Source organism: Bufo gargarizans, chromosome 2, assembly GCF_014858855.1.
Source record: "Bufo gargarizans isolate SCDJY-AF-19 chromosome 2, ASM1485885v1, whole genome shotgun sequence".
Taxonomy (NCBI): domain Eukaryota; kingdom Metazoa; phylum Chordata; class Amphibia; order Anura; family Bufonidae; genus Bufo; species Bufo gargarizans.
The window spans coordinates 333,818,077-333,845,017 of NC_058081.1; the positions used below are offsets into that span (position 1 = coordinate 333,818,077).

The 26,941-nt window shown below is 42.1% G+C and overlaps 1 pseudogene; it reads right to left on the reverse strand.

Moving 5' to 3' along the window:
* The window catches only part of LOC122925882, a 2,558,103-nt pseudogene that overhangs the window by 1,377,763 nt on the left and 1,153,399 nt on the right, over window positions 1-26,941 (reverse strand).

Below are 26,941 nucleotides of genomic sequence, written 5' to 3' on the forward strand. Positions count from 1 at the left end.
GGTTTGTCTGCCATACTAAAAATAGCAGAACTGGTTCTCTCATCCTTACTTAGAGAATATGAAATATTACAGTTTTTTTTATATATATTTAATATTTAAAATTCTCCTTACATATCTTTTTTGTATCAGTACACTAGGTCTCTGCACAGTATGATTATATAGCCCATGACTAATGCTGTGTAAATGCATTCATGCATTAACCAAATAGGAGTAAACATGGTGGCAGTCATTTTACTACCCCCACCCTCTCCATATACAGTATTATGTGACCCCATGCTGCTTGTCTCCAGATAATGTAGAACATCACTACCTGCCCCTAGGTGATGTATAATATGGCTGTCTGCCTCTAGGTCAGGTATAAAATTGATTCTTGTTTCCAGGTAATGTATTGCATGACTGCTTGTTTCAGATAATGTGTAACCTGGCTTCCTGGCTCTATTCGATGCATAACATTACAGATTTTTTCTAGATGATATGTAACATGCCTGAGTCCAGGTGGTGTACAACATGGCTGTCTGTCTCTAGGTGATACATAACATGGCTGTCTTTCTCTAAGTGTTGTATAACATGGCTGCCTGTTAGGGGGCATGTTTTTCTACTGGCATAATTATTAGTGGGGATTAGTACTACTGGGGCACTATAATAGGGGGATTTGTTCTACTTGTGGCATTTTAAGGGGACATTAGTACTACTGGGGCACACTAAGGGAATTATTACATTATTACATCTGGGGAATAATATCATGGGCGTCAATATTAGTGGGGGGCATTAGCACTAGTGGTGGCACTATAAGAGGACATTTTTACTACTGGGGCAGTTTAATATTACTGGGACATTATGGTGGGTTTTATAACTACCGAAAGGCAATGTGGTGGGCTTTAACACTACTTGCTGGACTTTGGTGGGCTTTATTTCTACTGAGGCACTATATGGGGTGTTAGTACTACTCAGGGCATTATAGACTGACATTATTGTTACTGGGGGTATTATAGTGGGCTTTTACTACTGGAGGACTATGAGGAAAGAAAATACTAGTATGGACACTATCGGGTCATTATTACTACTTATGAGTGAATCGAAGCTGACGAAGTTGAATTCGTTCAGTATTTAAGAAGAAATTTGATTCGGAACGAATGCGAATTTCCTCACGCTTGGTGGTAACGAATCTCATTATTTACAACAATGGCGGGCGGCTAAAATGGCGTATAATATGGTGGCTACATATGTGAGGACATGGGTAAAGGAATTCTGGGAAGGCGGGATGACCTCAATGATTAGTGGTTTTCTGACGGCTACACAGCTGTTCAGTCCCAATCCCTTGAGTTCCCTTCAAATTGTGCATGGGGAAATGCTCTTACTTTCACTAATAAACATAGTTCTACTGTTGTTTTTCCTCGATTTGATTTCACCAAACGTTTAACTGATCGCCGATCACGATCATTCAGGATTTTTTTCCCACCACATTTCTTCCTCGAATACGGTGGGTCCCCACTATCCTTCCAGCTTTTAATAATGTGTTGGACAGTTCTGAACCCAATTTTTGTAGTTTCTGCAATCTCCTTAGATGTTTTCTCTGCTTAATGCATAGACAACCTACCTATGTGCTACACAATATAAACAATCACCAAAAACAGAACACACATAAAATAGTAAATTAACATATATTTATTATTACAAATCAATTACATATCAAAGAAAATAATAAATATAAAAAATGCTTGATGCATGTCAAATATTTGACACTTCTCAAACAGACTAGCATCTTTTCCACGACCACGAAATGTGTCTTTCAATATGGTTGTTTAAGAAATGAGAAGCAACTCATTGCACCAGTTGGGGTTAAATAACTTGTTGCCAGCTGAAAGATAATCACCCATGCAGTAAATATCCAATAGGAGGCTCATACCTATTTGCTTAGTTAAATCCATGACAGTCAGTGTATATGCCCACTGTACTGTTGCATAATTTCTGGTGACAGAGTACAAGGCCTTATTTAATTAATACAAGAAAAATATATACACACTGCACTGTTGCAGTCATTTCTGGTGAAAGAGTATAGTGGCCTATTTCAGTTCAACAAGAAATATATTTACTCAGGTCACTTCTGCAGTTAATTTGTCATTGAGCCGCTCTGTAGCCTCCTCATGCTGTCGCCAGACTCTGTCATTTTGTTACTCTCTAGTCTTCTTGATGCTAACATGGACCTGTAAGACTGAGTTAATACTTGAGTTATTTGGTCAGTTTTGGCCCCGTGACTGCCCAAATAAGTGAAGTTTGCAGTGATTCTAATAGCGACGCCTGTCATCTGCATATCATCCTCATTGACAGTATTATTTCACTAACCCAGCACACTCCCTATGCGTGTTACTGCAGGGCATAGTGTTCTACATCCATATAAAGACTCTCTGCAGCCCAGAAATAGCAATTTTTAACGAGATTCACAGCAAATAAATTTGGATCAAAGCAAATTGTTTCGTAGAATTCTGCGAAACAGCCGAATCAAAAGTTTGAGAAATTTGCTCATCTCTAATTTTTACTTCTAGGTCACAATGTGGAACATTTACTATTAACGGCACCATTACTACTAAGGGCACTCTGGGAGATAATTATTACTATTGGTGGAACTTTTAGGGAGCACTATTACTTTAGGGGCACCCTGGCACAGTATCAGTTTAGCACAATTATTTTTGGGGGACACTGTGTGACAATAATTATTGAAGGCAGCACTATCTGTGTGATACTAGTACTTTCAGGGGGACTATCTGTTTTAGCAGTATAGTATTGGGAAGCATAGTGAGCACAGTCTTGGGGGTGGTAGCATGGGGTGTTCAGAAGGTGGGGAGAAAGATAGAAAAGTAGGAATATAAGATGTATCTGTGCAAAACTCTGCAGAAACAAGACATGGCTGAATTAAACAATAATGGCAGTCTAATCTCAATGTAGAAGATGAGTAAAGTGAACATCTGCATCCGAGGAGACATCACCGGATTTAAAAGCTATTTAGTGCTATGTTTTCCTGTATGTTTGGTAGAGGAGACTGTAATTCATCATACAACAGTCATCAATCATAGGTCCTTTTGTGGTGTCTGTCATTTTGGAAGATTAGTGCCGTATGCTTTGCTGTTCATGGAATGAAATGTTGTAAAAGGCTTATAACAAAGCTTATGACCATGGTGTGAAAATCGCCTTATTTTGCTAGCATTTATCACTGTCGCTTCCTTGGGGGTACTCAACTCAAACTTTTTGTCCCTAGGAGGTACTTGGTGTGAAAAAGTTTAGAACCACTGAACTAGAGCATGCATATGCAGAGGCAGGGGCAGAAATAGGAGCAAATGATAAGGTAGCTTTTGTTCCAAAGGTGTATTACAGAGCCTATAAGACTCCGTACATTTTATCAAAAAAGATAGAAATGTACCCCGTGGTTGCTGAAACTATAGACATGTCCAAAACCAGAAGGAGCAGAGGACAATAAATGGCAATACAGAATCCTCAGGAAAATAACAATGTTTGCTACAGTATAATATCACAAAACAAACTGCACACAGATATTAAGAAAAGGGTGTTGTTTGGCTAGAAAAACCATTTGTTTGCCCACTTTCAATCAAACTCAATACTGATTTTTTTTTTATTTAACAATATATAAATAACCCATATATTTTCCATATATTAAACATTGTATGTTGCAGCTTAATTTGCATAGACATTGTTATTTTTTTTTTATTATCTGTGGTTATTGGTTATCAGCATATGAGGAGCACATTGAACAAATAGTGATGTATATTCCAACAAGGAAGTATAATCTCTGGCTGGTGAAATATATGCAGATGAAAACCTTACTTCATTCCATGGTGACATTTTAAAAGAAGCGTAGGGTCATAAACATTGCAATTAAGCTATAGCGTGTAGTTTATCTTCTCGCCTCCCATGTAATTGTCAATCGATCTGAAATGACACTGGAAAAGATCAGACCCAGCAAGAAAGCTCATGTTTGCTATCATGCATTTTCCTATTCCCAAGTAGCACATTATATCATGCATACGCTGTATTTGGAAGTGGACAATACCTTGGGCAGATTAACATCACATATTGATCGAAGCATTAGCACATCCTCTTTCTCATTCGGTAATTTAACCTTTTAGGTTTCCAGCGGCTGTTAATACTGATTTAACTGCCCTTATGCCATAATCATAGTGATGCTGAGAAGAAAGCTGGGAGACAAATTAGAAGTGTTATTACTGATTGTAATGTTAATGGTATGATTGATTGCTAATAGGGAATACCCTTGATACAGGCAATTGTACACTTAAGTACAACAAAATCTATAGACGCACAGGAGTTTTACAAATGAAGCAAAAGAAAAGATTTTTCATTTATTGTAGGATATTTTTTCAGATGGTCATTAACATTATAAAACAATACAAAACATAGGATAAATGTTTAAATGAAGATTTTTTTTCTACAGAGCTAATGGATCTGCACTGGGATCTCCTTATAGCACATATAAGAATGCCTACAACCAGACCAGGGAGTGAAGACATATAGGATAATGAAATCTGCAACCTGCGCCCTTATGGACTATATTATGAATGTCTCACTTGGATAAGAGATGGAATCATCTAAAGCAGCCTCTGAATGAAGAACTGATGCAGATTTAGACTACACTGAGGAAAATATCAAACTAATGTAAAGGGAAACAATGTTTCAGAGGGTCTTCTGAAAGCAACAACTTGAATGGTTGATACTATAAATTGCTCCACTTTTCCACTGTACATTATGTTCACTAGATGGGTTTTCCAGGTTTCAACAAATAAAGGTATGCAATTTTCTAATACACTGTGCTCAGATTCCTTTATATTTTAAAGACCTCCTCTTTAGCTGCATCGAAGGCATCTTATCTAGCCAACCAGTACCATGTTATGAACTGCTAAACTGCAAGGAAAGAACAAAATGGAGGACAGATGGCTCAGTATGTTGAGTGGATCTTAAGTGGGTAGGCATAAGTATACTTATACCAACAGAGGAGGGAGGTATATGGCAATACCAATCATCCCTGAAATCCACAATCAGCCAATTTCAAATCAATTCAACAAAGGGTCTGCAAAAACAAACAACTTTATAAACCAAATAAAACCATACATATAAAAGAATCTGCTCAATGTGTTCTAGGATATATATACCCCTTTCTAAGGGCTCTTGAGAAAAGGATACATACGCCCCGAAACACATTGCTCATATTTTTTTATGTGTATGCCTACAACCAGACCAGGGAGTGAAGACATATAGGATAATGAAATCTGCAACCTGCGCCCTTATGGACTATATTATGAATGTCTCACTTGGATAAGAGATGGTATCATCTAAAGCAGCCTCTGAATGAAGAACTGATGCAGATTTAGACTACACTGAGGAAAATATCAAACTAATGTAAAGGGAAACAATGTTTCAGAGGGTCTTCTGAAAGCAACAACTTGAATGGTTGATACTATAAATTGCTCCACTTTTCCACTGTACATTATGTTCACTAGATGGGTTTTCCAGGTTTCAACAAATAAAGGTATGCAATTTTCTAATACACTGTGCTCAGATTCCTTTATATTTTAAAGACCTCCTCTTTAGCTGCATCGAAGGCATCTTATCTAGCCAACCAGTACCATGTTATGAACTGCTAAACTGCAAGGAAAGAACAAAATGGAGGACAGATGGCTCAGTATGTTGAGTGGATCTTAAGTGGGTAGGCATAAGTATACTTATACCAACAGAGGAGGGAGGTATATGGCAATACCAATCATCCCTGAAATCCACAATCAGCCAATTTCAAATCAATTCAACAAAGGGTCTGCAAAAACAAACAACTTTATAAACCAAATAAAACCATACATATAAAAGAATCTGCTCAATGTGTTCTAGGATATATATACCCCTTTCTAAGGGCTCTTGAGAAAAGGATACATACGCCCCGAAACACATTGCTCATATTTTTTTATGTGTATGATCTTATTTGGATTATCACATGCACCAAATGATAAGGTGATGGAGATCACATTACAGCAAGTTCATTGTTGTGCCTGTTAAAATGATCATTTTGATATAAATCCATTTTGAAAAAGTACCCTTTCATATCAAAATTTGAGTCACAGAGTCATTGGGTTGTCTCCTTACACTGTAGAAGTCATGGAGTCATTGCTGCAGTCATGTCCAGCTCATTGTGATTGACATCCCCCACACATCCCATCCAGCCAGCCATTTGTAAGCTTGTGCAGATGGCATAAATCCTCTAATACTCATTCCCTTCTTCTCTCATGACATGCACAGTAAGCTCATGTGTATACACCAGAGGAGAAGGGAACCAGTATTGGAGTGTTTGATGATAGAAATAGTGTATTTTTCTTTTCTTTCCTGCTATGGACTGAGAAGAGCCAAGAACCTCAAAACATACGCCTAGCATTTTGTTGACATTTATGTGCGATATTGAATTTTTATTGGTATTTTTTGCACCTACGTTTTTTTATGCGCATTTTGCAGTAAAAACACCAGTTCCACATGTTAGCTGTGGAAGGTATATAGAAGGGTTGGGAAACCTGCAGCATGCATGCCGGAGATAGCACACAGACCATGTTCTACTGACACACCAACTGTCATAAAGGCCAGCAAGACTGTTTATTGTTGTCACTATTGTCCCACCGCCACACTGCAACTGTCAGATGCACCACACAAGGCATATCTGTTAGGGCTGCCCTCACCCTTCCACTCACAGATGTCAAAGAGGTGAGATAGCAGATAGTGAGATTTGCCACTAACCATTTTGACGTCATTTCCCTATAAGGGAAAAACTGGATTAAGGAAACGCTAATGGGCAAGCACACCTTAAAAATGCCACAAAAATGTTGCAAATAATTTAGGTAGCCAAAAAATAAATGTGGTTAATCAAATTTTTTTTCTATCCCACCCCCCACACACACAAAAAATGGGACCCTACAGATGTTTGACTGAAATCTTTAGTCATGTTTCAAGGCTCTTTAACCCTTTCAAGACTAGATGATATGTACTGTACATGTATAGTGGCTGTCAGAAAGGGGTTAATGGGTCAGACATTAACTTACAGGGTAGCAACTTAAAGGTGACACTACACAGACAGTATTCTTCTTTCATGAGAAGAGAACATTTATGTACAGAATCTCACATTGTAGTCATTCGATGGCAACTTTTATTGTTTACTCCTTACAGTACAGTTATCAGAGCTCTTTTATGCAATGTACACATATGCTAATCACATGACCAAGGCTTTCAACATTTTTAACCTTCTAAAACTAGTCTATGAAGGTGCCCAAGAGGGAATGAAAAGTTTTCTACAAAACTGTATTTTCTAGTATGCATAAGAATACATTTAATTTGATAAAACCAAAATTCCCCTTAAAGTGGTTTTATATAGAATATGTACACGAATATGATAAATGATTTCAGAAAAAATAAATCCTTCCTTCATGCAGCAGTTTCCAAAGTAAGCTCTTAGGAACTAAGGTTTAGCAATTGCAACATAAGGAAATTGGAATATATTTTTTGCCTCCAATACATATGCTGCTTTGTAAGCAGGGTTGTATGAAGAACAAACACATGCATGTTTTATGCAGATATTTCATCATTTATAATCCCATATTTCAATAGGAACATTTTATTTATTCCATAGTTCAAGGAAAGATTCCCTGCCGATGGCTTTCAAGCAATTGCTGAAGTATATCTCCCAATAGACATTGGAAGTTTACATTTCTACAGAAGCTGTCATCATCTAAAGATACGGGTTGTCCTATGCCTCACAATTCATATATCTGTTATTGAGAAAGAACATTTTGTTCTGCTATGAATATAAGAGGAGTAAATAAATGTTCAACACACAAACAATAAAACTTCTCATAGGTTTCTGCGTTGCAGAAATTATTAGTGCTTTGAGTGCATTGATCTAATGCTGAATCACCCACCTATGGATCTATCTCTTATTAAATGTTGTTTGAATGTTTTATTGAATTAAAGTAGAAATATATCATCACTTATGAATGCAATTTGATCAAAGAAAATTAAAATTAAAAGAAAAAAAGCTGGGAAACAGATAAGTGTTATGTATTTGCAGTGGATCAGTTACTCAGTGACACGAGGCAGAATAAAGGAACTATGAATAATGGAATACCAAGGCACAAAGCGGATGGGATGTCAAATCTTTGTGCTGCGGGTCATGTATTCACCCTAAAGGGTAATGGTTTTCTATCAGACAATAGCCCTATATCCATCTTACTACATTCCACTGTAAAGTGCCTGGGCACAAAGTGGCAAGATAAAATGTTAGGTTGAAACAACACTAATATGTAAGAATAGGGGGATGAGCACAGTGAGAAAACCTCAGACGGGATATAATCTTGCTAGAAAACCTTGACGTTGTCTGAGTATTCACAAGGGGGAAACAAATAGGTCTTGGTAATCACTAATCATAAAAGTAACTAAATGAATAAAGACATTTGTGACATGCTTTAATTGTTTGGGGGATGAATAGGTATTAATCTATCAAAACATTGTGAGGATAAAATTAGATTCATTAATCAAACTGAAGTTGAGAGCTGACCATGAAGACATGACACAAGTACATTTTCAGTTCTTTCAACCTTTGTGTACTGGAACAAGCAACACTTTTTAAAATTTAGATAACCTTTTAAGCGATAAGAAGTAGGACTATTAGTACGTAAAATTACATTTTTACATGATTAAGTTTAACTAGGGTAATAATTTTACCTGGGATTATCACGAAGTGATCACAATAACATATAGAGGAGGGCCTAAATAGAGGACTTTCTTCTACTACCCTTTCTGCATACCCTGATATGCCCCTATGAACAGGGCTATCTTGCTAATCGCGGTCACTGTACTCCGGCCCCGCCGCTCACTCACTTCCTTAATGCCTAAACCTTTTATAATAATAACTTTAATTGAAGTTCCGATCCCCAGCCCCATCTGTACTACTTACTAAATGTCCTGTAGCAGGCAGAGCAGGGCGGGCGGGCGGCCGTAACTCACTGATGTCACGTGCCTGCGCCGCCTACTTCATTCATAAAGTAGGTGGCGCAGGCACGTGACATCAGTGAGTTACAGCCGGCTGCCCGCCCTGGTCTGCCTGCTACTGGACATTTAGTAAGTAGTACAGATGGGGCTGGGGATTGGAACTTCAATTCAAGTTATTATTATAAAAGTTTTAGGCAATAAAGCAGTGAGTGAGCGGCGGGGCCGGAGTACAGTGACTGCACCGGCCCCGCTTCATTTGCTTGCCACCGGCCCCTCCCACAGGTTTAGCTCCCGTATATTAGGGCATCTGTGGATGCCACTATTATGGGGTGGGGGATATGTCAATGGAACTGTTATGGGGTGGGGGATCTGTGGGTGACACATATATAGCAGTGCAATCCACAGATCCACTCCCATAACAGTGCCATCCACAGATCCCCCTCCATAACAGTGCAATTCACAGATCACCCCCCATAACAGTGCCATTCACAGATCACCCCCATAACAGTGCCCCCCTCAGATCCCCCCATAACAATGCCATCCACAGATCCCCACATAACAGTGCCATCCACAGATCCCCCCATAACAGTGCCACCTACAGATTCCCCCATAACAGTGCCATCCACAGATCCCCCATAGTAGTGTCATGCACAGACAACCATTAGTTCAAAACCCACCAAAAGCACACCTTTTGGTTAAAATTATAATTTTTTATTATTTTCCTCCTCAAAAACCTAGGTGCGTATTATGGGTTGGTGCGTCTTATAAGGCAAAAAAATACTGTACTCTATTTAGGGCCTCTTCTACGTGTTATAGCAAAGAGTCTCCTTGTGAGAGATCTCCATGCATTACATGAAGGACCTTTTCTGCCTGGTCCCTACTGCTGCAGTACTTTAGCACAAAAGCACACCAGTGTAAATGTTCAAAGAAGCAGTACATAAAGAGCTTCAAAATAGTATATCAAGCAGTAATTGTAATTGAATGCTTTGTTTAATATTACAAGGAAAGATACACCATAATTAATTTCTTAAAATATGTTTCAGGTACAAATCTTTTCTACCCAAATCAAATGTTCCAGGTGCCGTGAGAGTGCTTGGGTGCTCTACAGAGCACCGAGCTCAATGGACCAGGCACCCCCTGCTCTGAAGAAGGGAGGGTGTCTGGTTCACAGGAAAAGATCAGAAATTGATGGAAGCACCACTGAAATGGTTCGGGAACAGCATGGGGAGGATGTCTGGATGCATCTTGGACTCCCAGGTTGCTGCTGGGAACGATGTTGTCCAAGTAGTACGCCACTTTTACAGACTGACAATAATACGCACAAAACCAAAGATAAAATCGATTTTAGAGGAAAAATTAAGAAACATTCTTTCCTATATATTTACTTGTATATAAAGTGCAAGTGCTGCCAAAAATTACAAGGAAGAGGCACTCCAATACAACCTATATATCACATAAAGGAGGGCCTCATTCACATTGTGGTACAATTGTTCAGGTAGTTGGACTCCTACACTATGCACTAAGTGAAAGGGCTGCCAAAAATTGCAAGGAACCGGCACTTCAATACACCCTTTATTACACATAAAGGAGGGCATCCTACACACCCTTGAATAATTATGATTGATGGCCTGCTGGTGACCCTCAAAAACTATTGGAGCAAGGGCCTGCTGATCTGACCATCTAAATCATTAGGGGCGAGGGCCTACTGCTGATGGGACCATCTAAAACATTAGGGGCGAGTGCCTAATGCTGATCTGACCATCTAAAATATTATGGGCGAGGGCCTGCTGGTGACCCTCAAAAACATTATGGGTGAGTGCCTGCTGGTGACCCTCTAAAACATGAGTGAGGGCCTGCTGGTGACCCTCTAAAACATTATGGTTAAGGGCCTGCTGGTGACCCTCAAAAACATTATGGGCGAGGGCCATCTGGTGACCCTCTAAAACATTATGGATGAGGGCCTGCTGCTGAGCTGACCCCAGGGGCGTAGCTATAGGGGGTGCAGAGGTAGCAGTCGCTACTGGGCCCAGGAGCCTGAAGGGGCTTAAAGACCCTTGTGCCACATAAGAAGACACCAATATTATAGAAAGTGCATGCTGGTCAAGTTACACCTCTGGCTGGAGGGAAGGGGTTAGGTCAAGAATTTGGCATGGGGGGCTGCCATCTCAATTTTTGCCTCAGGCAGGACAAAGGCTATGTGCTTCCCTGCCCCTGGCCACAAAGCACTGAGGGAAGGGGGCCCAAGCAGAACTCTTATACCAGGGCCCATGAGCCTTTAGCTACGCCCCTGGCTGACCCTCTAAATTATTAGGAGCGAGGGCAGCCTAATAAGCATGTTCATATGATGGAGGAGGACGACGACAAAAAGGGAGATTGAACCATATACCCTTTTTAGTGGTGAAAGGGGTGCATGGGAATACAGTGTATTCAATACACCATAAAAGCCACATTTAGAATGCCTTTATGTTCAGCCACTTTCCTCTGGTGGAGTAGAGAAGACAGGAGCAATCCAGGCCTTGTTCATTTTTATAAGAGTCAACCGGTCAGCATTTTCAGTTGACAGTTGGATGCGCTAATCAGTTATTATGCCCCCAGCAGCACTAAATACACGCTTTGACAAAACGCTGGCTGCGGGGCAGGCCTGCACCTCCAAGGCGTAGAGTGCCAGTTGGTGCCACGTGTCTATCTTGGACACCCAATAGTTGTAAGGCACAGAGGGATTGCTGAAGACGCTGACACGGTCTGCTACGTACTCCTTCACCATCTTCCAAAATGTTTCCCTCCTTGTGACACTAGGTTGTGCATCAGGTTGAGGGTGCTGGCAGAGTGTCATAAAACTGTCTTTGGAGTGTTGCCCTGCCTCTGTTGGGACTGCTGTATGTTCCTCTCGTATCCCCTCCTCGGATGGCCTAGGAACTACGTACTCTGCAGCCAGCATTGTCAGCTGGAAATTTTTGGGCCAATTTTTCCACAAGGACCTTCTGGTATTGCACCATTTTGCTCGTCCGCTCCACCACAGGAATGAGAGACGATACGTTCTCTTTGTAGCGGGGGTCGAGAAGGGTGAACAATCAGTAATCTGTGTAGGCCAAAATGCGTACAACGCGAGGGTCACGGGAAAGGCAGCCTAACACAAAGTCAGCCATGTGTGCCAGAGTCAGGATGAATCTCAGTCTCCTCATCCTCTTACTCATCTTTTACCTATCTACACTGAACAGATGAAGTAAAACTTCCATGGGTACTACCCTCTGTAGCGGAGGCAACCGTCTCCTGCTCCTCCTCCTCCTGATCATCCAATTCGCACTGGAAAGACGAACTAAGTGTGGTCTGGCTATCACCCTGTGTACTGTCTTATCCCGTTTCCACCTCATCTACATGCAAAACGTCCACCTTAATTGTGAGCAGCGAGTGTTTGAGTAGACACAGAAGTGGAATGGTTACGCTGATAATAGCACTATCGCCGCTCACCATCTGTGTTGATTTCTCAAAGTTGCGTAAAAGCTCACAGAGGTCAGACATCAATGCCCACTCATCGCTTGTGAAGAGTGGAAGCTGACTGGAAAGGCGACGACCATATTGCAGCTGGTATTCCACTACTGCCCTCTGCTGCTCACATAGCCTGGCCAACATGTGGAACATGGAGTTCTAGTGCGTGTTCACATCAGACAAAAGTCGGTGAGCTCACAATTGCCAGCGCTGCTGCAGCGATGCCAGACCAGCGGAACCTTTCGATGACTTGCGGAAATGGGCACACACATGGCGCACCTTCACCAGTAGCTCTGGCAAATTGGGGTAGGTTTTGACAAACCGCTGAACCACTAGGTTGAACACGTGGTCTGTGAGCTTGCCGAGCTCCAAAGCCGCCACCAAGCTACGGCTATTATCAGACACAGCCATGACTTGTTCTAAGTTGAGTGGCGAGAGCCACAACTCAGTCTGGTCCCTTATACCCTGCCACAGCTCTGTGGCGGTGTACTGTTTGTCACGTAAGCAGATCAGTTTAAGCTCGGCCTGTTGCCGCTTCCCCACTGCAGTGCTACACTGCTTCCAGCTACTGACTAATGTCTGACTGGTGCTGCAAGATGATAATTCAGAGGTGGAAGTGGAGGAGGTGGCGGAGTAGGAGAAGGGGGGGGGGTTGCAGCCACTAATATAGGTGGTGGCAGAAACCATAATGGAAGTAGGGCCTGCAATCCTTGATGTCAGTAGTACCTGTGCCATCCCAGGGTACAACTCGCTACTGGCCTTCACAACATTCACCCAGTGTGCCGTCAGGAAAATGTAGCGTCCCAGGATAAAAGTGTTCACACCCCTGTGCATTTTGGTATGGCCCAGGTTGCAAACCACAATTCTTTTATCGTATGCACTTTTCTCAAAAAAGCGCCAGACTGCGGAAACACCTACCCCTTGGCAAGGGAGATTGCCGCAAGGGAAAGCTCCGGGGAACAGTTGTTGGCCAGTTTGGTGTGTCCTGCCTTCTCCCTTTTGCCACCCAACTGCCTCTTCCAACCTGTTGCGGTGCTGCGGATCCCTCCCCCTCTGTACTACTGTTCTTGCTCGGCTTGCCAACTTCCCAGGTTGGTTCAGTGACTTCATAATCCACCACCTCCTTTTTCCGCTTCCTCACTCTGGTTATCCTCCAGACTTGTGGACCTAACAACAACCTCAGTTATTGACAACTGTGTCTCATCATCATCATGAACCTCTTGAGACAGTAATTGCGGTTGACTTATTGGCAACTATGTCTCATCATCATCATCCACCTCGTGAAACACTAATTGCCGTTCCCCACTGTCATCTTCTTGTGACTGTAGAAGTTCAAGAGTTTGGGAATCAGGGAACAATATCTCCTCATGTCCCTCTTGAAGCGGGCTTGTCGAGAGGCCCAAATTATGGAATGGCGACGAAAAGAGTTCCTCGGAATATCCAAGTGTGGGATCACTTGTTTGCCAGGACTCTCCATGGTGGGAGGAAGGAGTATCAGGATGAGGATTCTGTTTACCAGACTCTTGGCTATTGAGACTGGACTTTGTGGAAGACAGGGTGGTGCTATCCGACTGGAAGCATTATCTGTTGCAATCCAACCGACCACCTGGTCGCACTGGTCTGACTTCGAGAGTGGTGTCCTGCGCCGCCCTGCAAACTGGAACATAAAGCTAGGTATTGTGGATGAGTGTGTTTCTTGTGCTCTGGCAGCAGGCACAGTTTCACCGGCCACGGCCTCTGCGTGCACCATTAGCAGCACGGCCACTTCCCCATCCTTTACTGCTCGCCTTGCCCATATTAAATTGTATATATGCTTGCAAGTATGTCACAGGTACAGTAGCGCAGGTTTTGTAAGTGTATGCGCAAATAAAGTACATAGAATGTCACATATAATTTTAGGATGCTCAAACGTTATACAGGAGTTATAGCGCAAGTAATGTCGCTGTCACCAGCGGCTAATAAAAAATTACACTGAATTAATGTCACTGATATTTCGGATGCGTAAATGTTATATAGGAGATGTAGCGCTGGTAATGTCGCTGTCACCAGCGGCCAAACAATTGTGCTGAATGTCAAAGAAATTTAGGCTGCGCAAATGTAAAATAAAAGATGTAGCAGACGTTGTGTCACTATCAGAAGCGGCACTAACAATTGCACGCAATTTAGCGCAGGTTGCTCTAATAATATATATTGTAGCCATATTCAACTATAGTCCTTAAAAGGACTTTTGGGTCTCTAACAATTCCACGCAATTTAGCGCAGGTTGCGCTAATAATTATTTTGCTGACAGATACAATAGTCCTTAAAAGGACTTTTGAGTCTCTAACAAGTTTTTTCACTAAAATATTACTATTTCACTCCCTACACTATCTGTCCCTTCTTCAGCACAGCTCTCCTTGACTAAGACTGAGCCGAACACGTGTCATCGGGTGCTATATAGCACCCGATGACACATTCCGGCCAGCGAATCACTGTAATGCCAGTAGCCAACATGGCTACAACATTACAGTGAGCGCCAGTACCCCTGTGAACGTTTATTGGCTGCGTAGGGAGGAAACTCAAGCATCACGCTCGATCACACGAGGTGTTCGCCTGAACACCGCGATGTGCCGAGCATCGCAATGCTCGAGTAAGATTAGTGTTTTGGCAGAGCATGCTCACCCAACACTAATAACAATCTCTAGTTTCCTAGGACTTTGAGACAGAGATAGAGCCTAGTTATGCTTCTCTGGGTTTCCTGGCAATATACAGTATATGCATTGTCTGGGACGGTACTCTTTTTCATTGTGTGGGGTATTGTTGACCAGACAATGCCCCCCTGGGTTTTTGGAAAAGGTATCTAAATTAGCTTTATTTAGCCTATCTGATGCCAACAAATATATAGGATGTGCTAACTTTTATATATTTTTCCCAGAAACCCAGAGGAACATTGACTGGCTTAGTACTCCTCATGCATATTTTGCATCCTCCATAAGGAGAAATATTACCCCAATCACGGCCTGTCAGGCAGTCAGGAAAATTTTCTCTGCTCAGCTCTCTTAAAGGGTAGTTACCCATAGCTGCATTCCTGGTATGAGACACTAAATTTTCCTTTTAACCACTTCCAGACTGGGCATTTACCCCCTTACGGATCAGGCCTAATTTTGCAAATCTTGATGTGTCACTTTATGTGGTTATAGCTTTGGAACACTTTTATTTATCCATTCTGAGACAGTTTTCTTGTGACACATTGTACTTCATGACAGTCATAAATTTGAATCAATGTATTTCACCTTTATTTATTTTAAAAAATTCCCAAATTTACAATTTTCTAAATTTAAATTTCTCTGCGTGATACCTCATTAGTGATGAGCGGCAGGAGCAATATTCAAATTTGCTATATTTTGCAAATATTAGGTAGAATATCCGTCATATATACTTGAATTCTCGAATTCGAGATTATTTTCTTGATTGTGAAAAATCGGCAATGTAATATTCACGTAATGCGCGCAAAATACAGGCGTGGGTCACTATAACTATATTTTTCAAGCTGCTATAAGTTTCCTGAGCCTGTAGAAAATGGTTGGCACTGCAAAATATTGCAATAGCTTTATATGCAGATAGAGTGCTCCAATATATTTGCGATTGCGAAATCGGCACTAATGATGCAAATATTTTGGCTCAATACGTGCAACTTCACATTTTAATAGTTCTGACTACTTATTAGTGATTGGTGCACTAAGTATTGTTGTGAACTTGTAACATCACAGCACCAGGTATGCAGCATGTATGTATGGACAGCAGCTACACTATATCACTATCTAACCTACACTGACTATCTCCCACTAATTATCTGTATTATATAAATAAACTAATTAACTAACTATCTAATGTATTCAATAACTGGCGCTACACATCAGGTCCATCTAGTTATAATTACAGTACATTTATTCAACAATAATTACAATACAGTAAATATTACGGTCTATCAATAGATATGATTCCAGATATGCGAATGTGTATGATAAAAATCCTCTAAAACTGTTCACTAAAGTTCACAAGTATAAATATAGGCGCTGAACTTGGCGCTTCAGAGAGTCTCAATCGTATAGCTTACTGCTAGGGAGTATAGTCCTCAGTCTCACTGAGTGTCGAAGATAGGTTATTACTCATTCTTTGATGTCCGGCTGGCTTGTCTCTGCCTGTGGCGGCGTCCCATCACAGGTCAGTGCACTCACCCGACTTCCTTGCTGCATTATGGAGTATCCTCCAATAATGAGTTTCCACGATACCGCTGCGGCAGTGGCGTACCGCCCATAGAGGCAGACCACGCCACTGCTATGGGGCCCGCGGCACTGGGGGGCCCGTAGCACAGAGAAGGCCCCGCCCACACTATTTGGTCCCGCCCACTCATGACCTGCTGCAGCCGGCTATGCGGCTGCTTTTCTCCCCAGGGCCCAGCCCCAACATACACTCATCTTCCGCAAACGCCTCGCCGCACCCCCCCCGACCTGACCTCCTCCTGACCGTCTGCCGGAATCAGGATCAAACACCAGCCTGCATGTGGCGCTCATGCCGCTGGCCAATCAGCACAAGGCAACTCTGTTGAGGCAGCTGCTGATTGGCCAGTGGCGCAAGGGGGCGGGCGGGAGAATCGGCTCAAACTTCGCCGTCAGCCCTTCACCAGAGTCAGTGCCTGCCCTGAGCTGAGGAGAGAGAGGGAGTCCGGAGGAGGAAGATTCTGAACTCTGAAGCAGTGAGTAGTACTGTGAGTGAGCACTGAGCAGTGCACCAGTTGTGTCCCTGGCTGGCTGGCCTGAACTTAAGTCTTGAAGTAAGTCACTCGTCTCAGACTCAGTCAAGTGAAGTACCGTTCGTTCGTCCCTGCCGTGTCACTGCCGGCTGCACTCCCTGCAGCAGTGCCTGGCCCGGCCGACTAGTCCAAATTCCAAATATATTATAGCACAATGTACACAGAGATATTTACCACTACTGACTCATGGAACCCCAGAAATAGTGCCCCGGCCCCCAACCATCATGGCTGATGTCCCATGTGACAGGTCACAAAAATCTAGCAGATGTCCCGATTAAAGGGAATCTGTCACTAGCAATTTACCCCAATTTTTTTTTCATAAATCCATGTTTAACAGAGTACCTTTTTTCCATCTGTCTTGTTCTTTTGATTGTGAGTCTTGTCATTTCTTCAAAAAATTCTTATGATATGTAAATGACGCTGTAAGGAGCCCAGAGGGGCGTTATTCTTTCTCCACGGTGCCCAGGAACGCCCCTCTGAAGTGCCGTGCCCAGCTAAATTTGAAAACTAATAATGCCACCAAGACAAGTTCATCTAAATCGCCTCCCAGAGGCGCGGCTAAGTGCTCAACACCCCCCCTCCTCAGCGCCGCGCTCTGCTGCAAACACCCCGATCCTCCTCTCGCCGGCATCCCAAATCCCGCGCAGGTGCAGTGCCGGCGATTGCCTGCGCTATGATAAGATGACTGACGGCACTGCGCCTGCGCGGGATTTGGGATGCCGGCGAGAGGAGGATCGGGGTGTTTGCAGCAGAGCGCGGCGCTGAGGAGGGGGGGTGTTGAGCACTTAGCCGCGCCTCTGGGAGGCGATTTAGATGAACTTGTCTTGGAGGGCGTTCCTGGGCACCGTGGAGAAAGAATAACGCCCCTCTGGGCTCCTTACAGCGTCATTTACATATCATAAGAATCAATTTTTTGAAGAAATGACAAGACTCAATCAAAAGGACAAGACAGATGGAAAAAAGGTACTCTGTTAAACATGGATTCATGAAAAAAAAAATTGGGTAAATTGCTAGTGACAGATTCCCTTTAACAGGGCACCCCAAATAAGGAGACCTGCAGGCTGCAGCAGATATCCCATGTGACAGGTCACCCCCCAGGAAACCCCTAACAGTTTCTGTAGGTCATGCATAAATTTATTTAATGGGAGTGTGGCATGGGAGGAGCCAGGTCAGGAAGTGGGAGGGGCCATGGTGGGTAGTGGGCAGGGTTAAGGGGCCCAATTCACATTTTTGCTATGGGGCCCAGTGATTTCTATGTACGCCTCTGCGCTGCGGTAGTTGGCCACCTCCTCGTAGCTTACAGCTGTATGTCCCCACGTGTTGCTGGCGTCCTGCGTATTACCAGCGTTCCGCGTGATCAGGACGTCAAGGTATCCTTGTTCATTGATTGGTTTAGGGTTCCTGTAAGTATATTTAGATTATCTATCTATAAGCTGACTAAGGAGCAACAATATCAACTGAGTAATATAATGAAAGATCCGAAAACCACCTCAATCCAAACCAGATCTTATAATGAACTTTGATCAAGTAAAAGAGGTGTAACCCGTTTGGGTATATAAGGAAGCAATGGAGGATCTCATAACCAGCTACTGAGGAAGAGGTCTGAGACCTTGAAACGCGTATAGCGGATGAGATCCTTATATTGAAAAGACACCTCACTATATCGGAAACATCAGCTGATCAGCTACTGACAAAACTGCATAGACAGCTGTTGACACCACCCCCGATTCTTTACAGGAACCCTAAACCAATCAATGAACAAGGATACCTTGACGTCCTGATCACGTGGAACGCTGGTAATACGCAGGACGCCAGCAACACGTGGGGACATACAGCTGTAAGCTACGAGGAGGTGGCCAACTACCGCAGCGGTATCGTGGAAACTCATTATTGGAGGATACTCCATAATACAGCAAGGAAGTCGGGTGAGTGCACTGACCTGTGGTGGGACGCCGCCACAGGCAGAGACAAGCCAGCCGGACATCAAAGAGTGAGTAATAACCTATCTTCGACACTCAGTGAGACTGAGGACTATACTCCCTAGCAGTGAGCTATACGATTGAGACTCTCTGAAGTGCCAAGTTCAGTGCCTATATTTATACATGTGAACTTTAGTGAACAGTTTTAGAGGATTTTTATCATACACATTCGCATATCTGGAATCATATCTATTGATAGACCGTAATATTTACTGTATTGTAATTATTGTTGAATAAATGTACTGTGATTATAACTAGATGGACCTGATGTGTAGCGCCAGTTATTGAGTGCCCACTATATTATATACAATTTCTTACTTGCCATTGTGGTTTGGGTGAACCACACCTTAGTGAGAGCACCTGACCTGGTTTTCAGAAGGGTGAGCCACTATTAACCCTGTGTTATCTATCTAATGTATTGACACATTAAAGCAGAGAGCACAGCAATAACACTGCTGTCTCTCTCAGATCTGCAAAATACTGCATACAAGGGCTACTGGGGAGGTTCTTATATAGTAAGGGGTAGGCAACTTTCCTATTAGTTGCTAGGTTGGTTGGCCCACAAGCAAGAAGGGAGGTTACTGATTAAAAAAAAAAATCTACAATATTCGAAATTACGAATATGTGTCACTATATTCTAAATATTCATGAATTCTCAAAGTGCCGATATTTGCGATTTATATTCGCTATTCGAATATTCGTGCCCAACACTATACCTCATAAAATATTTATTATTTAACATTCCCCATATGTCTACTTTACGTAAATGGCATCATTTTGTAAATGTCTTTTTTTTTTTCTTTTTTTTTTTTTTGGAAGGCATAGAATTTTAGAAGCAATTCTTAAAATTTTTAAGAATATTTTCAAAACCCACTTTTTAATTACCAGTTCAGGTGTAAAGTCACTTTGTGGGGCTTACATAGTGGAACCCCCCCTCCCCATAAATGACCCCATTGTAGAAACTACACCCCTCAAATTACTCAAAACTGATTTTATAAACTTTGTTAACCCTTTAGGTGTTCCACAAGAAATAAAGGAAAATGGGGATAACATTTCTCACTTTCAATTTTTTTTCTTTAACACATCCAGGGTTAACAGCCAAACAAAACTCAATGTTTATTACCCTGATTCTGCAGTTTACAGAAACTATTTACAGGTTTACAGGTACTATTTTGGGGTACATATGATTTTTAATTGCTCTATATTAAAAAAATTTGTGACGCATTCATCTTACAGGGTAGATCATGGGTAGGGATGAGCGAACTCGAACTGTATAGTTCGGGTTCGTACCGAATTTTGGGGTGTCCGTGACACGGACCCGAACCCGGACATTTTCGTAAAAGTCCGGGTTCGGGTTCGGTGTTCGTCGCTTTCTTCGCGCTTTTGTGACGCTTTCTTGGCGCTTTTTGAAAGGCTGCAAAGCAGCCAATCAACAAGCGTCATACTACTTGCCCCAAGAGGCCATCACAGCCATGCCTACTATTGGCATGGCTGTGATTGGCCAGAGCACCATGTGACCCAGCCTCTATTTAAGCTGGAGTCACATAGCGCCGCCCGTCACTCTGCTCTGATTAGCGTAGGGAGAGGTTGCGGCTGCGACAGTAGGGCGAGATTAGGCAGATTAACTCCTCCAAAGGACTTGATTAACTGATCGATCTGCAGCTGTGGATCATTGAGCTGCTGATCCTCAATTGCTCACTGTTTTTAGGCTGCACAGACCGTTTGTCAGTCTCATTTTTCTGGGGTGATCGGCGGCCATTTTGTGTCTTGTGGTGCGCCAGCACAAGCTGCGACCAAGTGCATTTAACCCTCAATGGTGTGGTTGTTTTTTGGCTAAAGCCTACATCAGGGTGAAGCTGTGACACCAAGTGCATTTAACCAGCAATAGTCTGTTCATTTTTTGGCCATATACAAAATCAGGGGCAAGCTGCGCCTGTCACCAAGTGCATTTAACCCTCAATGGTGTGGTTGTTTTTTGGCTAAAGCCTACATCAGGGTGAAGCTGTCACACCAAGTGCATTTAACCAGCAATAGTCTGTTCATTTTTTGGCCATATACAAAATCAGGGGCAAGCTGCGCCTGTCACCAAGTGCATTTAACCCTCAATGGTGTGGTTGTTTTTTGGCTAAAGCCTACATCAGGGTGAAGCTGTCACACCAAGTGCATTTAACCAGCAATAGTCTGTTCATTTTTTGGCCATATACAAAATCAGGGGCAAGCTGCGCCTGTCACCAAGTGCATTTAACCCTCAATGGTGTGGTTGTTTTTTGGCTAAAGCCTACATCAGGGTGAAGCTGTCACACCAAGTGCATTTAACCAGCAATAGTCTGTTCATTTTTTGGCCATATCCCAGTCTAATTCTGTCACTAAATCCATACCGGTCACCCAGCGCCTAAATACTAGGCCTCAAATTTATATCCAGCTAAATCTGTCCCTAGTGCTGTAGCTGGGCGAGTTATTTAGTGTCCGTTCAAGCACATTTCTTGTTCTGGGTTGAAATACAATTCCCAATTTAGCAATTTCATAATTTAGTGGTTCCTGCTATATCAGAGCTCTTTGAAATCTATCCCAAAAAGGGTATATAATATTGAAGGTGCACATAGGGTCATTCAGAGTAACTTCACACACACCCGCTACTGTGTATTTCCAAGTCTAATTCTGTCACTAAATCCATACCGGTGACCCAGCGCCTAAATACTAGGCCTCAAATTTAATTCCCTCTAAATCTCTCGTTACCCACCGCTGTACTGTTGTTGCTGGGCAAGATATTTAGTGTCCGTCAAAGCACATTTTTTGTTCTGGGTTGAAGTACAATTCCCAATTTAGCAATTTCATAATTTAGTGGTTTCTGCTATATCAGAGCTATTTGAAATCTATCCCAAAAAGGGTATATAATATTGAAGGTGCACATAGGGTCATTCAGAATAACTTCACACACACCCGCTACTGTGTATTTCCAAGTCTAATTCTGTCACTAAACCCATACCTGTCACCCAGCGCCTAAATACTAGGCCTCAAATTTAAATCCCTCTAAATCTCTCGTTACCGTTGTCCTGTTGTAGCTGGGAAAGTTATTTAGTGCCCGTCAAAGCACATTTTTTGTTCTGGGTTGAAGTACAATTCCCAATTTAGCAATTTCATAATTTAGTGGTTCCTGCTATATCAGAGCTATTTGAAATCTATCCCAAAAAGGGTATATAATATTGAAGGTGCACATAGGGTCATTCAGAATAACTTCACACACACCCGCTACTGTGTATTTCCAAGTCTAATTCTGTCACTAAATCCATACCGGTGACCCAGCGCCTAAATACTAGGCCTCAAATTTAATTCCCTCTAAATCTCTCGTTACCCACCGCTGTACTGTTGTTGCTGGGCAAGATATTTAGTGTCCGTCAAAGCACATTTTTTGTTCTGGGTTGAAGTACAATTCCCAATTTAGCAATTTCATAATTTAGTGGTTTCTGCTATATCAGAGCTATTTGAAATCTATCCCAAAAAGGGTATATAATATTGAAGGTGCACATAGGGTCATTCAGAATAACTTCACACACACCCGCTACTGTGTATTTCCAAGTCTAATTCTGTCACTAAACCCATACCTGTCACCCAGCGCCTAAATACTAGGCCTCAAATTTAAATCCCTCTAAATCTCTCGTTACCGTTGTCCTGTTGTAGCTGGGAAAGTTATTTAGTGCCCGTCAAAGCACATTTTTTGTTCTGGGTTGAAGTACAATTCCCAATTTAGCAATTTCATAATTTAGTGGTTCCTGCTATATCAGAGCTATTTGAAATCTATCCCAAAAAGGGTATATAATATTGAAGGTGCACATAGGGTCATTCAGAATAACTTCACACACACCCGCTACTGTGTATTTCCAAGTCTAATTCTGTCACTAAATCCATACCGGTGACCCAGCGCCTAAATACTAGGCCTCAAATTTAATTCCCTCTAAATCTCTCGTTACCCACCGCTGTACTGTTGTTGCTGGGCAAGATATTTAGTGTCCGTCAAAGCACATTTTTTGTTCTGGGTTGAAGTACAATTCCCAATTTAGCAATTTCATAATTTAGTGGTTTCTGCTATATCAGAGCTATTTGAAATCTATCCCTAAAAGGGTATATAATATTGAAGGTGCACATAGGGTCATTCAGAATAACTTCACACACACCCGCTACTGTGTATTTCCAAGTCTAATTCTGTCACTAAACCCATACCTGTCACCCAGCGCCTAAATACTAGGCCTCAAATTTATATCCAGCTAAATCTGTCCCTAGTGCTGTAGCTGGGCGAGTTATTTAGTGTCCGTTCAAGCACATTTCTTGTTCTGGGTTGAAATACAATTCCCAATTTAGCAATTTCATAATTTAGTGGTTCCTGCTATATCAGAGCTCTTTGAAATCTATCCCAAAAAGGGTATATAATATTGAAGGTGCACATAGGGTCATTCAGAGTAACTTCACACACACCCGCTACTGTGTATTTCCAAGTCTAATTCTGTCACTAAATCCATACCGGTGACCCAGCGCCTAAATACTAGGCCTCAAATTTAATTCCCTCTAAATCTCTCGTTACCCACCGCTGTACTGTTGTTGCTGGGCAAGATATTTAGTGTCCGTCAAAGCACATTTTTTGTTCTGGGTTGAAGTACAATTCCCAATTTAGCAATTTCATAATTTAGTGGTTTCTGCTATATCAGAGCTATTTGAAATCTATCCCAAAAAGGGTATATAATATTGAAGGTGCACATAGGGTCATTCAGAATAACTTCACACACACCCGCTACTGTGTATTTCCAAGTCTAATTCTGTCACTAAACCCATACCTGTCACCCAGCGCCTAAATACTAGGCCTCAAATTTAAATCCCTCTAAATCTCTCGTTACCGTTGTCCTGTTGTAGCTGGGAAAGTTATTTAGTGCCCGTCAAAGCACATTTTTTGTTCTGGGTTGAAGTACAATTCCCAATTTAGCAATTTCATAATTTAGTGGTTCCTGCTATATCAGAGCTATTTGAAATCTATCCCAAAAAGGGTATATAATATTGAAGGTGCACATAGGGTCATTCAGAATAACTTCACACACACCCGCTACTGTGTATTTCCAAGTCTAATTCTGTCACTAAATCCATACCGGTGACCCAGCGCCTAAATACTAGGCCTCAAATTTAATTCCCTCTAAATCTCTCGTTACCCACCGGTGTACTGTTGTTGCTGGGCAAGATATTTAGTGTCCGTCAAAGCACATTTTTTGTTCTGGGTTGAAGTACAATTCCCAATTTAGCAATTTCATAATTTAGTGGTTTCTGCTATATCAGAGCTATTTGAAATCTATCCCTAAAAGGGTATATAATATTGAAGGTGCACATAGGGTCATTCAGAATAACTTCACACACACCCGCTACTGTGTATTTCCAAGTCTAATTCTGTCACTAAACCCATACCTGTCACCCAGCGCCTAAATACTAGGCCTCAAATTTAAATCCCTCTAAATCTCTCGTTACCGTTGTCCTGTTGTAGCTGGGAAAGTTATTTAGTGCCCGTCAAAGCACATTTTTTGTTCTGGGTTGAAGTACAATTCCCAATTTAGCAATTTCATAATTTAGTGGTTCCTGCTATATCAGAGCTATTTGAAATCTATCCCAAAAAGGGTATATAATATTGAAGGTGCACATTGGGTCATTCAGAATAACTTCACACACACGCTTCTGTGCATTTCCAAGTCTAATTCTGTCACTAAATCCATACCGGTGACCCAGCGCCTAAATACTAGGCCTCAAATTTAATTCCCTCTAAATCTCTCGTTACCCACCGCTGTACTGTTGTTGCTGGGCAAGATATTTAGTGTCCGTCAAAGCACATTTTTTGTTCTGGGTTGAAGTACAATTCCCAATTTAGCAATTTCATAATTTAGTGGTTTCTGCTATATCAGAGCTATTTGAAATCTATCCCTAAAAGGGTATATAATATTGAAGGTGCACATAGGGTCATTCAGAATAACTTCACACACACCCGCTACTGTGTATTTCCAAGTCTAATTCTGTCACTAAATCCATACCGGTGACCCAGCGCCTAAATACTAGGCCTCAAATTTAATTCCCTCTAAATCTCTCGTTACCCACCGTTGTACTGTTGTTGCTGGGCAAGATATTTAGTGTCCGTCAAAGCACATTTTTTGTTCTGGGTTGAAGTACAATTCCCAATTTAGCAATTTCATAATTTAGTGGTTCCTGCTATATCAGAGCTATTTGAAATCTATCCCAAAAAGGGTATATAATATTGAAGGTGCACATTGGGTCATTCAGAATAACTTCACACACACGCTTCTGTGCATTTCCAAGTCTAATTCTGTCACTAAATCCATACCGGTGACCCAGCGCCTAAATACTAGGCCTCAAATTTAATTCCCTCTAAATCTCTCGTTACCCACCGCTGTACTGTTGTTGCTGGGCAAGATATTTAGTGTCCGTCAAAGCACATTTTTTGTTCTGGGTTGAAGTACAATTCCCAATTTAGCAATTTCATAATTTAGTGGTTTCTGCTATATCAGAGCTATTTGAAATCTATCCCTAAAAGGGTATATAATATTGAAGGTGCACATAGGGTCATTCAGAATAACTTCACACACACCCGCTACTGTGTATTTCCAAGTCTAATTCTGTCACTAAATCCATACCGGTGACCCAGCGCCTAAATACTAGGCCTCAAATTTAATTCCCTCTAAATCTCTCGTTACCCACCGTTGTACTGTTGTTGCTGGGCAAGATATTTAGTGTCCGTCAAAGCACATTTTTTGTTCTGGGTTGAAGTACAATTCCCAATTTAGCAATTTCATAATTTAGTGGTTTCTGCTATATCAGAGCTATTTGAAATCTATCCCTAAAAGGGTATATAATATTCAAGGTGCACATTGGGTCATTCAGAATAACTTCACACACACACGCTTCTGTGCATTTCCAAGTCTAATTCTGTCACTAAATCCATACCGGTCACCCAGCGCCTAAATACTAGGCCTCAAATTTATATCCCGCTGAATTTGAATACAATACATTGGGCCAAATAATATATTTGTTGTTGTGGTGAACCATAACAATGAGAAAAACATCTAGTAAGGGACGCGGACGTGGACATGGTCGTGGTGGTGTTAGTGGACCCTCTGGTGCTGGGAGAGGACGTGGCCGTTCTGCCACATCCACACGTCCTAGTGTACCAACTACTTCAGGTCCCAGTAGCCGCCAGAATTTACAGCGATATATGGTGGGGCCCAATGCCGTTCTAAGGATGGTAAGGCCTGAGCAGGTACAGGCATTAGTCAATTGGGTGGCCGACAGTGGATCCAGCACGTTCACATTATCTCCCACCCAGTCTTCTGCAGAAAGCGCACAGATGGCGCCTGAAAACCAACCCCATCAGTCTGTCACATCACCCCCATGCATACCAGGGAAACTGTCTCAGCCTCAAGTTATGCAGCAGTCTCTTATGCTGTTTGAAGACTCCGCTGGCAGGGTTTCCCAAGGGCATCCACCTAGCCCTTCCCCAGCGGTGAAAGACATAGAATGCACTGACGCACAACCACTTATGTTTCCTGATGATGAGGACATGGGAATACCACCTCAGCATGTCTCTGATGATGACGAAACACAG